This window comes from Mastomys coucha, unplaced genomic scaffold, assembly GCF_008632895.1.
Source record: "Mastomys coucha isolate ucsf_1 unplaced genomic scaffold, UCSF_Mcou_1 pScaffold22, whole genome shotgun sequence".
NCBI lineage: Eukaryota > Metazoa > Chordata > Mammalia > Rodentia > Muridae > Mastomys > Mastomys coucha.
In genome coordinates this window covers 206,166,873-206,184,792 of record NW_022196905.1, presented here as the reverse complement: position 1 = coordinate 206,184,792, position 17,920 = coordinate 206,166,873, and the positions used below count along the sequence as shown (strand labels likewise).

Here is a 17,920-nt window from a genome sequence, read left to right as displayed (position 1 = left end):
TGTATTGGTTTTGTTTGTTTGTATGTTTGTTTCTATCCTGGTGGTCTCAGGCCTGATTTTGATTATTTTTTGCTGTGTACTCCTTTGGAATGTAATTCTTCTTGTTCTAGAGCTTTCAGTTGTGCTGTTAAGTTACTCTCCAATTTTTTATGTAGGAACTTATTGCTATGAACATGCACCATAAAACCACCTTCATTATGTTCCATAAGTTTGGGTATGATGTGTTTTCTTCATTTCATTCAATTCTAGAAAGTCTTTAATTTCTTTCTTAATTTCTGTCTTGATCCATTTTTCATTCAGTATGAATTGATTAGTTGTTTTGAGTTGGTAAGCTTTCTGTTGTTTCCATTGTTGATATCCAACGTTAGTTCATGGTCAGATAGAAGACAGGGTGTTTTTAGGTTCTTCAGGGTTATTTATTTATTTATTTATTTATTTATTGCTTTTGTTGAGCCTTGCCTTGCGTCCAAGTATATGGTCAGTTTTGTAGAAAGTTCCACAAGGTACGGAGAAGAAGATATATATACTCTTTGTGTTTGTGTGAAGTGTTCCGCTAATAACTGTTAAGACTGATTGGTTTATAAAGTCAGCTAGCTCCAGCATTTCTCTTCTTAGTTTTTATTTGAGTGATCTGTATATTGCTGAAAGTGGTGAACTGAAGTCTTCCACTATCAGTGTGTGAAGGGTCGATAACTGAGTTAAATATCAAAGGTGTTTCTTTTCTGTACTTGGGTGTCTGTGGGGAGCCGCAGCTGCCACCCTATACATATATACTGAACACCTGGTCTCCGGCCAGAGCAGAGAGCATTGAGATAAATAAGCCTTAGTTGGAGAAGCTGAGTGCCTCTAGTTTGTGATGCAAGCTGGCATGAATTCCCGCAGCCTATTATACTTTGCCACATAGTTGATGCTGATTGGGACCAGGGAAAGTATTTAACCCACAAGAGAGAGACTGAGGAGAGACTGGAGAGTAAGTAAGTATGTGGAGATAGGAGTAAGTATGTAGAATTAGGGCTGGTGATGGGTTAGAGGTAAGACGTAGATTTAGAAGAGTAAGTATGTAGAGATAGTAAGTATGTGGAGAGAGAGTAAGTATGTAGAATTAGGGCTGGTGATGGGTTAGAGGTAAGATGTAGATTTAGAAGAGTAAGTATGTAGAGATAGTAAGTAAGTATGTAGAATTAGGGCTGGTGCTGGGATAGAAGAGTAAGTATGGGATATAGAAGAGTAAGTATGATAGATAGGAGTAAGTATGTAAGGATAGAAGTCAGATGTAGGAATAGAGCTAAGAATAGGAATAGGAGTAAGTAGAAATAGTAATAAGTAAGATGTAAGAAGCAAGATTACAAGGATCCTAATAAACTGCATGGGGAAGAGCTCGGTGTTTGCCTCCTTACTTCCACTGGGCGGGTAAGGCGGCTTACAGGTGTCCTTTTCTTTGGAGCATAGATATTAAGTGTTACAAAGTCCTCTTGGTGGATTTTTCCTTTGATGAGTACGCAGTGTCCTTCCCTATCTCTTCTGATTACTTTTGGTTTGAAGGCTATCTTATCAGATGTTAAAATGCCTATATCTGCGTGCTTTGCGGTTCCACTTGCTTAGAATATCTTTAGCCACTCTTTTACCTGGAAGTGATACCCATCTAGCCTTAATGTTTAGGTGTGTTTCCTGAATGTGGTAGATCCTGTTTTCACATCCAGTTTGTTGGTCTGTATATTTTTATTGGGGAATCGAGACCATTGATGTTGAAAGATATCAGTGGGCAGTGTTTGTTCATTACTGTCATTTTCATGTTGTGGTATATGTCGTACATGTTTCTATTTCTTTGATTTTCTACTCTAGGATTATTTATTCTTGTGCTTTCTTGGGTGTGGTTAATGTCTTTAAGTGGGAGTTTTCTAGCACCTTCTGTAAAACCTTATTTGTAGATAGATTTTGCTTAAATTTGGTTTTGCCATAAAATGTCTTAGTTTTACCACCCACTATGATGGAATATTTTGCTGCTATAGTAGTCTGGACTGATATCTATGATATCTTTGACTCTGTAGCACATCTGTCCAATCTGTTCTGACATGTAGGATCTCCATTGAAAAAAGCACAGGGTCCCCAATGGAGGAGCTAGAGAGAGGACCTAAGGAGCTGAATGGGTTTGAAGCCCCATAGAAGGAATAATAATATGAACAAACCAGTACCTCTAGAGCTCCTAGGGACTAAACAACCAACCAAAGAGTACACATGGAGGGACCCCATGGCTCCAGCCTCATATGTAGCAGAGGATGGCCTTGTTGGTCATCAATCAGAGGAGAGGCCCTCCCTTGGTCCTGTGAAGGCTCTATGCCCCAGTGTAGGGGAATGCCAGGGCCAGGAAGTGGGAGTTGGGTGGGTTGGTGAGCAGGAGGTGGGTGAGGGGATATGGGTTTCCTCAGTGGAAACCAGGAAAGGGGATAACATTAGAAATGTAAATAAAGAAAATATTTAATAATTTTTTTTTAAAAAAAGAGAAGTTAGAGGGAATTATTATAGGTCTGCTTCTGCTTATTACTTGGTCTTTTCCCTTTGAAGCATTTTGTGGGGTGGTGGACTGTGAGAGGAAGCCTGGTAAGGCTGAGCTAGGACTTGAACCCCCATTAACCCAGAAGGGACAGTGGGAGCTTTGCCTGCTCCCTACTCCAGGCTCCTGTAACCTAGCCACATTCCCTCATAGAGAAAATTGTGGCCATCAGTCACATGTAGGGGCAGTGCCCACAAGTCCCTCCTCATGTAGAGGAAGCATCTCAGGCAAAGCCAATAGGAAGCACCTGCTGTCAGACCCACCCCAAAACTGTATCTATGATCCTATCCAAAAGGAATAAAAGTGCATGAGAATTATTCCATTGTCTGAGAGCAACTGTCACAAGAGCTGTAATGCTGCCTGGGGAGAAGACACTATCCTGAAGCTTTCACAACCAAAAGCTCTCCTTCACTCCACTTGCTCACTAGCCAGCCCTCCTCCTCCAACTTAGCTCAGCTTGGTTCGGCTCAGCACAACCAGTGCAGCATCTAGGAGCAACAACAGCGGCACCAGAGCAGTAGCAGCGGCAGCAGCAGCAGCAGCAGCAGCAGCATCAGTGGAGGTGGTTGAAGCACTTCCCCCTCCCTGCTCATGCCTTTTCCCCTTCGCTTGAATCCTCCCACCAAGCCAGGGCAGAGATCTCCGCCGATAGCCTCTGGTACCCAGACTGGCAGCTTTTAATATTCTTTCTTTCTTCTGTACATTTAGTGTTTGGATTATTATGTGCTATGGGGAATTTCTTTTCTAGGCTAGTCTGTTTGGTGTTCTTTTTACTTCTTGTACCCTGATAGGTACTTCCTTCTTTAGGTTAGGGGGATTTTCTTCTATGATTTTGTTGAAGATCTTTTCTGTGCCTTTGACCTGGCTTTCTTCTCTTTTTCTTATTCCTATTTTTATTAGCTTTTGTCTTTTCATAGTGTTCCAGATTTCCTGGATGTTTTGAAACAGGGTTTTTTTTTAAGGTTTAACATTTTCTTTTCTCAAGGTAGCCATTTCTTCTATTGTGTTTTCAATGACTAAGATTCTCCCTTCCATCTTTTTTGTTCTGGTTGTGAACCTTGCCTCTGAAGTTCCTAAATATTTTATTTCCAGATTTCCCTCAGTGTTGCTTGTGACCCCTACCAAGAGTCTTGGGAGTGAGGGTAAGAAGAGAGAGAGTCGACAAGTCAGACCCGTAGCAAAGGCAGACTCAATTAGTGCAGGAACTGAACAAACCTTTATACTTACCTCTCAGCATCTGATTGGCTCTCAAGTAGCCAGACTCGGAGCTGTGTTTCTCATTGGCACCATCACCTAATCCGTGTCAGCAGTTTCTAGCCATGACAGCAAATTCTAGATTAGCTCAGGGAAGAAGTATCAGTGGCCATGCACTGGCATTGTGCCTGAGCCTGCTTGGCAAAGTTTCTCCTCTACCTCAGTTTTTGCATTTTCTTTATTGATTTTATGTCTAATTTCAGGTCTCGAACAATATTTTTGTTTTGGTTTTCACTGTTTGTGTTTTCTTAGATTTAAAAAAAAGAAACAGATTTATTCCTTTCCTCTATTAAGAACCTGTTTGGTGTCCATTAATGCTATTTTAAAGTTTTTGTCTTGTGATTCAACTATGTTGTAATTTTCATAGCCTACTGCCGTAAGTTTGCTGCTCTCTAGTGAAGACATATTATCCTGGCTGTTATTGATTTCATCTACACATCTGGGTTTTTTAAGATAGTAATTCTATATGCTGATCTCTGGTCTGTCTTTGTTGAGCAGGTAAGGTTTTCCCCCTTAATTTCTGTTTCCCTCTCTGTTTCTTAGGAGAGCATTTTGGCTATTTTGCTGATAGGGAATTCTTCTGAGGTCCTACTTGGTGTGGCCACTGGCATTTCCTGGTAAACTGTATTTCTATTTATTGGAGACTGATACTTAGGAGTGGAGATGTGCCAGAGGAAGGTTGAAGAAGTCCAAAGGTAGGAACATAGCAGGGTATTCCACAATGATCTGCTTAGTTCCCTGAGAATGGGGGCAGAAAGTGAAAAGCCACAACACAAAGTCTGCTACAGAGCTGGGGATGAGACTGGGAGACTGGATATGGAAGAGATGTGGGAAAATGTAGATCTAAAGCTCACCTACCTATTTTGCTGAGCAACTGGCTTCTCTGATAGGTTTGGCTGGTGGGATCCCAAGGAATGCTGGCTGTTGTTATAGGCTGGGATAATAGCATGAGTGGGAAGGAAGGATGAAGAGGAAGATTTAAATGATCCAGTACAGATGAGAACAGAGATGAGGGGGAAGCCATTACAGAGTTGGGGGTGAGACTGGGAGATGGTGTTTAGAGGAGAGGAAGGAGAAGTGACTGTTCATAAGTAGACTTCCCTGGCTGGATTAGCCTGCATATTGCCAGGGGTGACCTGCTGGAGTTGGGATCTGGAATAAGTGGATTAGGGGGAGCAAGTTTGGAGGAGAAGATCTGTGTAGTCTAGTGGAGGAAGGGACAGGGAGGAAGAGAAGACAGCAGCAGCTAGTCTGCCACGGATCTAGGGATTGGACTAGGGAAGTGGATTTCAAGGAAAGGTGAAGATCTGCAACCACCCTACCTTCTTCTCTGGCATTAGTTTATTTTGCTTTTTGAACAAACGAGTATTAATGTCTCTGGAAGTCCTGGGTTCAGCTTAATCAGCATATACTTCTTATTTATATTCAGAGAAACCAATAACCCTTCATGATAAACTCAATTCTTAGTGGAGTGGCCTTTATTCAATGTTTTAATTAGCCTTTGAATAGTGAAATATATGGTGAAGGCTAAACCACTCATCTCCTCCGATTCAGGCTACGTAAGTATACAGCCTTGTGTCTTTGCCAAGGGCCATGAGCCTGAGCTAGAATACAAATGCGGACATTCTGTGCCCTTGCAGACCTTCATTTTCTACTGATCCACAGGAATGGATCCAAAGCAAATTAGGTGGAAACTTGCATGACATTTTTATTCTAGGACAGGGACAACTCGAGAAAGCAGAACTAAACCTTTGCATGTAACAGGTATATTACAAAATCCTACCAATTAAGTCTGTTTCATCCTCTATAAACCAAGTATTCCTACAACATTGGAGCTTGTTTTATAAAGTAGCAATAATGAAGATGTCATGCCAGAACTCTGAGATGATCTTCAACCTAGGTATACACGTCTTTATGTTTAGGCACTACACAGACTCACACACACACACACACACACACACACACACACACACACAAACACTAAAACCAGAGCTGGAAGGCATTTCACAGCATCCCTTGAGGTTAGACCTGATCATGTACAAATGTTTCCATATTGAATATGAGCAGATGAGAAGTGCATCATGAGAGGCTAGGACATTTAAGGGGCAGCTAGGCCTTTTGTATTCCTTTTAACTCTTGCCTCCAACTTGATAGTACCAAATCACTGACCATCATCACAGTATGAATCACAGGTGCACAGTGATGCTGAATCAGAAATAATTATAACCATGGGGGAATGGCTGACTATAACTCAACAGTAGTCATTATAGACTTTACATGAGCAGGAAATAAATGCTGATCATACTTAAGCAATTATGTATAGGTTATTATAGAAAAAATTATGACCTCTGCTGGCAACACACTGTTCATACAATCTTTTTTTGTAGATTAGTTGAACATAAACAATAAAACAATGCTGTAAAAGCAGAGAATTTAGACTGGTTGGGTGGGATCTTAATACTAGCTGCACTGTGCACAGTTTGTAACCTTAGGAGACTCATATGTCTCATACCGTACATATTTTTTGTAGTTTTCACATGCTGATTCTAGTAATACATGCCCAAAATAACTTTGTAAAGATTGACTTAATACCATGAATCATAGAAGCAAAATGTACATTTACTTATATTCTACATAATTATTTGCTTATAATAGTGTTTTTAAATCAATAAGTCAAGTCATTTATTCATCTCCTGTCTTGTTCTTTAATCCAATTGCATAAAATTTAGTTTATGCATGTGTTATAGTTTGAATAAGAAATCTTCCCCACAGGATAGTGTTTGAACACTTGGTTCCCAAATACTGGTACTCTTTGGAAGGGTTATGGACTACCTAGGAGGGTAGTCTTGCTAAAGGACGTATGTCACTAGGGGTGGGCTTTGAAATCTCATACCCTGTCCCTACTTATTGCTCTGTCTCCTGAGTGTAAATATTGAAAGGACTCTGGCTAGCTTGAGAGTGGCAAACTAGCTCTGGCATCCTTGTGCTTCTTTCTCATTCCCTCTGCCTTGCTAAAAATCAGTTTGCTTACTTTCCTGAAGCTAGCCACCAAGGTCTACTGCCTTATTTGACCAATTCTTCCTGTGGAGGCAGACCATCAAGGTCCACCTATCAATGTATTGACATCAAGTAAGCAAAAGCCCCCAGTGGCTCACCTAATTAACATGCCTAATTAAAATTAAACACCGAATTCTAACACAGGGTTTCCCCTTTCATCTTTATAAACTGTCATTTTCCTATGGGCCACATCTCCTCTCTATCCAGAGGCAGTCCTTTGTCCCACTCCAGGACAAACACCCTTCCTCCTTTTCTCTCTTCTCCCTCCTCTTCTCCTTCACCTCTATCTCCTGTCTTTGTTTCTTATTCTCTTCTGCCCCCTGTCCCTCTGGAGTAGATAAATCTCTGTGCTGAGAATTCGAACATAGGAGTCTTGAGCTGATCCTTTTCCTGTCACATACAGTAGGTTCAGCCAGCCTGCTCCAGCCACTATGCCTTTTCTACCAATTACCAAGACTCTGTCCTTCAGTAACCTTATGTCAAAATAATCACCCTTTCCTCCCCAGTTGCTTTTCCCAGCCTATCTTAGCATAACAATGGAAGTGTTAAAAGTGATTTAAATGATAATAAAGCCAAAAAACAAAAAACTGGGAGTTCTTTATCAAACATTGAGCTGAATACCCATAGTGTAACTGACTTGACAGCAGAGGAAATGTTTTAAAGCAGGCACCTGTGCCCTTTCATCCAGCTATTAAGACTATTGAAACAATGCATCTCAGGAATTCTCCAAGAAGCTATGCTGGCAAAAGAGAGAGGCAGAAACCTCGGTGACAGCCAGAGAAGAAATTTGCCTTTGAGAAAGAGATGTCACACTGTACTGACAAATTAACATGTGGTTGTTTCCTTGATTTGTTTAATATTTCCTGTAAAAATGTAACCCTGCACAGAAAAGGGGAAGTGAAGCAAGGAGTCTTTCTCTACTGGCTTTGACCAAGCTATAAATAAATCCATTCTTAGAAGGTCTGTGAATCTAAATGTCTCCTATGAAAATAGTACCCATTAACCCCTCTTGTTATCTATAAATATTATTAAATACAGGTTTTAAAAGAAATCATAAACCCAGAGTAGCATGAATTAAATAGAAAATTTGGCATCAGCCAAACGATTCCAATAACTATAAAGCTGACAGGGATGGGAATTAAAATCAGTTGTATGGAAAGTTGAGGCCCAGTCAGTAAAACCAATAGGAGTCTAAACAGCTCTTTAGAGAACAGGAAACACACGCGCACACACAGACACACACACAACCACACACACACACACATACACAACCACAAAAAACAAACAATCAAAGAAGAGCTAAAGGTTTTAGAAACATTTAGATGCTTGTGTGGACTTCCCATTCGGCTGATCTGAAAGAAAGAAAAAAAAACATATCTCTTCTCACAGAAAGCTGGGAGAGAGCTATGTTCTAGAAGGTATAGTAGAAGATTGAGAAATAGGTCGGCAATTATGAGGTCATCTGCACCAGAGAATCCATCACTGAAAACAAACACATAGAACTGAGCCAGGCATGCCAGCTCTTCACATCTGTAACCCCAGCACTCAACAGGCAATGATAAAAGAATAACAAGATCCAGGCCAGGATGGGCTCAGTAGCAACACTCTGTCTCAAAATACCTAAACAAAATCAAACCAGAAAAGCACAGGGACAATGTTGAGTGTTCTAACTTTGTTATTATCCACAAAGGTTTTCTTTTTCTTTTTTTTCTTTTTTTTCTTTTTTTTCTTTTTTCTATACTCTGTTAGGTTCAGGGTAAGAGGGATCTGTATTAAATTGAAAATATGACAGATTTATGGGGAGAGGGAGGATAATTTTCACATGCAGATGAAAGTTACCAAAAGAAGTAGCTTGCCCATTAAAGTTAGATGGGTATTCACCTAACCTCGTGGGGGCCGGGAATGGTATCACAGAAAATGGTATCTACATGAAGAACTAACGTGTTTCTTTGGAAATAACTAATGGAATTTAACAGAACAACAGAAAAGAAGAATGTTTGTAATGGTAATTCTTCGTGTGGGTGCAGGTCTAATTTTTAATGTTTTATTTCATGGCCAAATGTTCCCCTGGAGAAGGAGACTACTGTGTGTTCCTGGGAGCAGGTCCTCATGACGTGAGATGTCTGGCAGATTCATCTCCCAGAAATTGCTGCTTTAAGTCTGATAAGGAAAGTCCCTAGAGATTTCCATATGCATCCATTGAATAGCAAATGACTTTACCTTTTGACATCAACTCCGCTCATCTCAATGGGCCACATTTTATCACACACTAGACACCTAGACTTTTCCAAACATGATTGTCTTCAATACAAAACTGAAACTCATGTCTTAGTGGTGAGGGAGTATTATTACAGTCAGTGATCAGCTTATGGACACACTACTTCTAGTATGTTTTGCATTTGTCCATGTTACTGCCTTGGCTTTCATCTTTCTTTCATATTGTTGACTTAAGTTACCATTTCTTGCCTGCTCATTTCAGCATAAGTAACTAAGTTTAGAAATACTCCGTTTAGAACATTATGGTGCACACGTATGGACACCCGACTTTCCTAGAGGCAGGTGGAGGTAGGGCTGAAGCACAAGATTGCTATGAGTTCAGAAGCAGCCTGGGTAGTTCAGTGACTAACGAGCCGACCAAAGCCGTCTCACGAAACGAAAGGATAGAAAAGAATTTCCATTATTATTTGTTATAGACGGGTCTCTCAGCCATGAGCCATGCCATGCTTCACTTCCTCCCTCACTGCTGGAGTAACACTGAGTTGAGAGTTCCTTGTACAGCTTTACAGGGCAAACTGTTTCCTTTTGCTGCTCTGAGGACTTTCTTACGGACTCTGTCTCGTCAGTCCATGTTGTATTCAAGCATGAGCCTCTGTGAGTTATGCCACAGCGTTCATGGAGCTACTTGAATGTGGAGACTTGGGTTCTTCAGTGCTTTGGGGGAATTTTGGAGACATTATTTCCTCAATTAAAACTTGCCCCATTCCATTCTTTTCTCCATGAGGGTCAGTGTTACAGTATGTTTTCTGGGACCTTATCATTTTCAAATACTGTTGGTTTTTCTTCATTTTTCCCCTTTCCTTACACTAGAAAAACCTATACTAATGTTTTTCAAGTTGGGCTCTCTTTTACTATCTCTAAATTATTATTAATCTCTTCTAGAGAATTTTGGACTTCAAATTATTATACGTTCAACTCTACTTTGTATTCAATCCTTTTTATGTTTTATTGATTTTATTTTTATGAATTGATATTCTATGTTTGATGTGAAATAATTGTCGTACTTACCCTGAGTCATAGCAGATTTTACTTCTGAACACACTTGTAATTGCTTTAAGGTCTGTCAACCACATACGGCTTTATAAAATTCCCCAGGGATGTTGAATGTTGGCTGCCATTTTATTATATGTACAATGCATGTCTGTCTCATTTTTTGTTTAAATCCGCACATTTTAGGTATTATATTTTGACAGCTCTGTTCATATCACTTTTCTATCTGGAGAGAAGAGAGATGCTTCTGTTACAGTTGCTATTGTCTTTATAATTGTTTCTTACTCATTTAATGGATTTCTTGGGCTAATTCTATATGTTTTACTTCCTGTATACTTTATTCTAGACTAATTCTGTAGATTCTATACTCTTTACAGTGTGTGATAGCTGAGTTCCCTGCCATCATCATTAAAGTTATTTAGTTTTAAAATCCGGCTTTCTATAGCTCTTCCCTATATATTGTGGTGATCCAAGGATGACTCAAAGGACTTTTTAAACTGTTTATGTATCACCTTTTGATAGATTTTATCCAATCCATTACAAAGAAAGCCAGCATGGAAGGGTATCATTTCAAGTTTGAGGACACTTGTAAATCATGTCTTGTCTTTCACCTCTTGTTTTCAGGGGGTATAGTGAGGGTTTTGGTTTCTTCAAGAACTAATTATGCTAAGTGAATATGTTTTCATTTTAATCCCAGGTGTGGGATAAGAGGCTACTTCATAGCAGGTAACTATGATGTGCCTTGTATACTAGCAGGGCCATGAGCTCTGCCAACTGTAGGCATTTTAATTCTGGGAACTCTGGAAAGAGTATAAATGGGAGACAGCTGAGAGGGCGTGTGGCAGCTGGTGCTCCCCTTGCTGCTGCTGGTACTTCCTACTGCTGCATTTGCTGTTGCGTTTGCTGGCTTGCTGGTGTGGTGGTTTGACTATGTTTGGCTTGGGAGTGCCACTGTTAGAGGTGTGGCCCTGTTGGAAGAAGTATGTCACTGTGAGGGTGGGCTTCGAGACCCTCCTCTTAGCTATCTGAAAGATAGCCCTCCTAGCTTCAGTTGGATCGAGATGTAGAACTCTCATCTCCTTCTCGAGCACTGTGTCTGCCTGGACACTGCCATGCTTCCTGCAATGATGTTAACGGACTAAACTTCTCTAAAATTTTCAGTCAGCCCCAATTGAATGGCCCTTTTAAGAGTTGCCTTGGTCTAGGTGTCTCTTCATGACAATGGAGCAGTAATTAAGACAGCTAGTTTTCTGACTTGCTGTTTTGCTGGTTGTCTGGTTGGCTTGTTGGCTGTGCTACTGGGTATTCTGATGACAAAGATTGGACTTGCCTGAAGGAACCCAATGCCCCTACTCAGCAGGAAGTAGCCTATAGAGGTCCGAGTAGTCCTTTCCCTTCTAACCTTCTTTCTCTCTTAACTAGTATGGAGGTTTGGAAGAGATCATGGTAGAATAAGGGTTGGAAGGGAGATAGAGGTATAAGAACTCAATAAAATAGTAACAAAATATTGCCAACAAGAGGGTTGTATGCTTAGACACATGTCAGAGACTGGGACATTTCCCTCTCTCTGGTCTTCTTTAACCACACACAAAAGCATATATATGACTGGAGGTTTCAATCCCAAGCCTATAATTAGACTTTTTTCCAGGTTCCCCATGGTTACCAAATGACTTCCTTTTAAATGTTTGACAAGGTTTTGTGTCTCCAAACTAAAATCAGTGTGCAGCAGCTTTGATGTTTCCAGCAGATTGCTATTATTTTCAGACTTCTATCCTCCAGGGATAGGACTTTTTGCATGGTGTGAGCTCTGAGCCAAATCAAAATAGCTACCTCACCCTGGGAATAGAACTTTTCAGTGCTGTTACCAACTGCTCAGTGCCTGTGCATTTGACATGGGGGTTCTGTACAAGTCTAAGGAAGCCTCACCTTCAGCTGTAAGTCTGCTGCTTTTCATGAGCTACAACATCACTGAAGTAGCCATGAGGGGGATGATGGGAATGACCCCCATATTTAACTCTATGCGTCTTCAGGATTCAATTGCCTTTCAAAGTTATCAAATGGTTGAGTTTAGTGTTGTTGTTTGTGTCTGGGCAGGTGTTGGGAATCTGGCAAGGTGAGGAGGTAAAGTATTCCACAAAGGTCTCACAGTTATTACAGAAACTTTACTATTGTCAGTAAAGCTTAGCAACCTAGGAATTAAATGTTCTATTAACAATAGTATCTTTAGCAAATGTCAGTGCCACTCCCAGAGAAACAGAGGGTGATTCAGATCAGCAGACACACTGGTATATAGATAAATGGATAGAGAAAAGAGAAAATTTAAGGTATGTGTGTGTGTACATAAATCATTTTTATAGTCACTTAAAGAAATCTGTGGTTACATCTGGAATATGACAAGATGGCAAAGAAAAAAATATATTTGCTCCCAGTGGTTACACTCTACTGTTGCTTGAATCTTTGGAGAAAAATGAATTATATATACTACAGTAGCCTGATCAATGGAATGAGAGAAAGAATAAAATTACCCTGAAAAGATTTTGGATCTCTCTACTTTAAGGATTGTTGTACATACAAATTATATTTTATTAATATTCTTCTAAAATATAGATCTTATAATTTAATTTTTTAAAGGACAAATTGCATCACAGTACCACTCCAAGTATAGTGTGAGCATTTTTTCTCATTTATGACTGTTCTTGTCATTATGGCAGTTACTTCTAAAGACTCAAATGTTAGACCCCAAAAGTTATTCCTTTGGAAGAAATTCAAGAACATTTGGTTTTTTTCCTGGTTATTTGGTCCAAACACATCAATTTATAATCAAAGTAATCACAGGGGACCCATATTTAAAGGATTCCACTGAAGTCCTAAGGCAGAGAAGGTTGCCTTCTCTTACTCATGAAGTCCCTTGGGGATTTCAGGAATTAAGTGAGATATACTGGCTAGAGCCAGTTGTAGTTTAGTCTGTCAGTGAGACATAAAGACAGAGAATGTAGAAATCTCTTTAGTTAGATCTTAACCTCAGGCCAGAGCTCGCCTAAGATGCTACCTCCAATCTGGACTCGTCTACACTGTGACACTACCTCCAATCTGGACTCGTCTACACTGATGCTACCTCCAATCTGGACTCGTCTACACTGTCTAACAGTGTGCTTCAAAGCTCATCTGCGACCTCAGTGTTATTTTATAAAAATTCTGTTTGGTTATTTCTCTCACATGCTCTGGGATTAAGTGTCCCAGAGAAGACATGTCCTGAGATAGAAACGCATTTTGGACACAGTAACTACTCTGCATCAAACTTTATTATTTTGCTTCATTTTGAGTTTTTTGTTTTGTTTTGACTTTGGTTTTGGTTTTTTGTTTGTTTGGTTGGTTGGTTGGTTGATTTTCTTTTTTTTACATTTTCCCTCACAGTCAATTTCATATTTCTTTACTATGTTACTTTTTAATATTTCAGTTTTATTGTAGTTAAGACTACTCAGCCCAATTCCTCCCATTTCTCTTTAAGGGAGATAAGGTTTATTTGGCTCACATTCCAGGTTGCAGTCTCTCACATCATTGATGTCAAAGCAGCAGAACCTCTAAACAACTAGCCACAGCATCTATATAGTCAAAAGCAAACAATCAATGAGTTAATGGATGCATCCTAGTGCTCAGTTTGCTCTTTCCTTGTGCTTCAGTCCATGGCCCCGCCCATGAAATTATATCACCTACACATAAACTTTCCCTGGAGCATTTCCCTAGGTAAACCCAGTATAAATGATTTCTCACCGAGATTCCCTTTCTGAAGTTATTCTCGATCATGTTGGGTTGACATTAAAACCAATCCACATAGCCCACTACCTCTTTCAAAAGAAGCTGCAGCCTACCTTCCCTAAGACTTTGGACAGAAATGTTTTCTCTCATGGAACCTCCCCTCTCCCATTTCATCTGTGGTCAATTATAATTCACAGCTTGGCATAAAACTTCACTGAACCAAACCCCTCTACCCACATTTGAATGTGGACTAAGTGATTCCATATGGAAATAACTTTAATTACCAGATAAAACTGGAGCTAGACATTAATTCCCAGAAGGAAACTTAAAAGAAACAACATAACTCTTCTGAAGAAGCTACTTCGTAGGGACAAGGAAATGGACTTGATGACTGAGAGCCAAAGAACAGCAGCCTAGAGCAGAGGAAGTCATGATGCACATCAGAAAACAGGAGCTTCCATCATGACTGACATCTTTCTAATTGGTTTCTATCTCTGCAATAACCAAGTTACCCCCATTGTAGAGGTAAACTACATGCTCATTAAGTTCCTTTTAACCTGGATAGTCTATGGAAGCTCTCTACAAATTGCTTCTTTTTTCATTTGGGGAACTAAATGGACTTAAACCTCATTTTCATGGTCAGATGAATATCTGAGGGGACACACAAAGGCCTGTGGCCACAAGTGATAGAAGGATACCATGACAGCCACAATGCTTCTGCGTTAGATATCTTCATGTTAGGATGTTTCTGTAGGGCTTTCTTTATTTGTAACACAAACCAGTCTTAGAAGATATGTGGCTTCCCAGTCTCTGAATTCTTTATCGCACCAGAGATAAGCTAGTCATTTACTATTTGGGCAAATGGGGTGGGGGAGTAGATATTTCCATAACACAGCAGCAGTATTCTTGACCCTTAAAATAAACCAGGGAATCTTGATGTTGTGATATCCTTAGAAAGTAAGCCAAACAGCTCTAGGTTGATTGTAGCAGCTTCTGGTTCCCTGTGCTCCAAGGATCAGCACAGAAAACTAATGGCATCCCTAAGAGAATTCTAGAAAGACACCCAAGAAGAGCTACTTACCGCAGTATTCCAATCAGATCAGTTTGATTTGACCAAGTCAGTAAACTGTGTCAGGAGAGGAGAATTAGCTTTTAAGGTTTTTAAAATTATTTATTTGTGGTGGTGGAGGGGGTTAATGGTGTGTCTGTACACATGCATATGTGTGCCAGTCCAAGTCAGGCAAAGCTGTCAGATCTCCTGAAGCTGTGGTAAAGGCCATGGAACCACATGGCTTGCTGGGATCTGGATTCAACCTTTTGAGAAAGCAATGGATATCCATAACTGCCTCCCTCCAGTCCGAAGGGAGGGATTCTAGATCAATTCTCGTTCTCTTTTAAAATTAAGTTGGAGCAATTTTAAAGCTGTCTAAGGAAATCACACTTACTGTGTTTAACCTTACCTTATTTTTAACCTCATACACTATCACCTAATTTGAAAGGTGTATCAGGTTTTAGTTAATAAGCTCTTCTTAGACTGTTTTAAAAAATTAATTCTACTCTCAAAAGTTAAAAATTAAAGTATAAAGTTTTAAATTGCTATAAATTCTGAAGGCTTAACTCCAAAGATTGTTTTCTAACATACTTTGCTTTATGAGTTTCTGTACTTTAAAATAGATAGTTGGCAGAGGAGCATAGCTTCCCATGTACTTTATTATTATTATTAGTATTAGTAGTAGTAGTAGTAGTAGTAGTAGTAGTAGTAGTAGTCATAGTAGTAGTCATAGTAGTAGTAGTATTAGAAAATTAACCAAGGCAATAGAAGAAACACTGGGTCAATAGCTAGAAAACAAAACCATGTGTTTCATTAATACTGCATTTTTAGTTCTGACTGCATCTCTGTGTCAGCAAGCTAAAAACTCTGGCTTTTTGCTACCTCCTCCCATGCTGATTACATTAGCAAGTATTTATGAAACTCTGTTTTGTGTTAGCCACAGCACCAAGCAAGTCTTATCCACATGGTCCTTATCTGTGCCATCTGACAATACTTGTGCATGTTTTATTTACTCAGTCTATAATGTAGTAGCTGTTTTCATTTACTGACCAGAGATCATATACTAGAGCTCACCAAGTATGTTGGATTCAAAGGTAGATTCTTCCCTACAGACTCTAGAGTCAAGTAAGCAGAGGTTACGTATATCTGTCTAGTGGAAAGTATAAAAAAATAGCTCTGCAGGAGAGGTACCAAGAGAAGAGGAAGGTAATGAAAATCAATCTATCTTACCACTTTGGACAGAAAATCATCATTTAGGGGGAAACAACTAAGGAATCTTTTTACAAACATCACGTATGATGTCATGTGAACCTTCTCCCCATTTTAACTTGTAAAATATAAGGCTAGAGCCTGTGATTGGGCAACAGAAAAAGAAGTCAGAGCTGAAAGTTTTAGAGAGAGATGGACAGATGGGTAGGAGACAGAGAGAAGATGGATGAAGAAGATGAAGCTGATCCATGTGGCCTGAAAGAGCCACAGGTAGCTATGGGTATCATAGAAGGACAATGGAGTAATGTAGGGTACATTTGCCTCATCTAGGTGTGTAGCTTGTATTTATATCAATTGAGTTTTGAGTTCTTTGTGTGGGCATTTTGGGGGTTGAGGATTTATTGATATAAATCTGATAAATTATAGCCTCTGGAGTTTTCATTTTATGGGACTAGCAGGAGGCAGATGGCCTGGGAAGATATTAGTGGGTTTGTTAGCAGCAAACCATGGAAACCTTGGAGGACCCGGGCTTGCAGCTCCCAATGGGGGAGGGGAGGCCATATTGCCAGTGTGTAGCCAGTTCCAGTGTAGTTTCTTCTTTAATAATTATACGCTATACCCCTAGAAGTACTCTTTTACACAGTATGTTTCCTTTTCTTCTAGATGAACTGAAACCTCACATATGGGTTTCACCATGGTTGCATTTCCTGGAACCTTGAGCAATAAATCAATGATGTTTTTGTCTGCTTTCCTGGAGCTCTAAAGGGGAAATGTAGAGTTTCCTTTTGGCATATATTGTCTGGAATGCCTGTACTTTGTTATCCCTGATTTGATATTGCTTTGGCCTAGATAAAGAAATAATTTAAATACTATCTTAACATGGGTGAAGCTTTGCCAAAGGGTAAGGGGAAGAAAAGAATAGCATAGGGTGCTGGGGACACTGCAAACAAAAACAGTTATGTCCATCTGATTGTAACAAATCCATTTCTAATCTATAAAACTTAATCTAAATCACCAGTTCTAACCTCCACAATTCATTTCTTTTCATATATAGAAAGAAACAAATAAATGCTTCACTCATATGGAACATGGGATAGAGATATGATAAAGAATACAAATGGGTGGGTGGAATCAATTTTGCCATAGTTGTCAGGCCATTGTGATGACACAAACCACACAGATTGACCTGAATTTCATGGAAAAGATTTATTATTGTGTCACCAGGCCATACAGTTTGTAGAAACCAGAGCTTTTTTGGATCTCCACCCTCCTATTCTTGCCCTGGGCTCTCTGTGTAACCTTACTTTATCCAACCGTTTGGCTTCTTCTTTTATCTTAGCAACAAAAATATTAAAGATCCTATAATTTTGTTATTCCTTATTTACAAAGAACTGAAATGTATTTAGCGTTAAATTCTAAAACTCTCCAAGAAGGATCTAAACTGTGTAGTCCATGTATCTCTGGGCAAATGATAGTCAGAAATGTATGTGAGCGTGTCCTCTAGTTTATCTTCTGTTGATTTGACAAACATCATGACCAAAGGTAACTTGGGAGAATGTGGTGGTTTGAATGACAATGGCCCTCACAGCCTTATATATTTGAATGCTTAGTCACCTGCGAGTAGGACTATTGGAAAAGATTGGGAGGTGTGGCCTCATTGGAAGAAGTGCATCATTGAGATGGGCTTTGAGATTTCAAGAAGCCCATTCCAAATCTCTCTGTCTCTCTCTGTCTCTCTCTGTGTGTCTCTGTCTCTGTCTCTGTCTCTGTCTCTG

At 39.7% G+C, this 17,920-nt stretch overlaps 1 pseudogene; it reads left to right on the top strand.

Annotated features, from left to right (window-relative positions):
• The window catches only part of LOC116067818, a 127,920-nt pseudogene that overhangs the window by 84,402 nt on the left and 25,598 nt on the right, over positions 1-17,920 (top strand).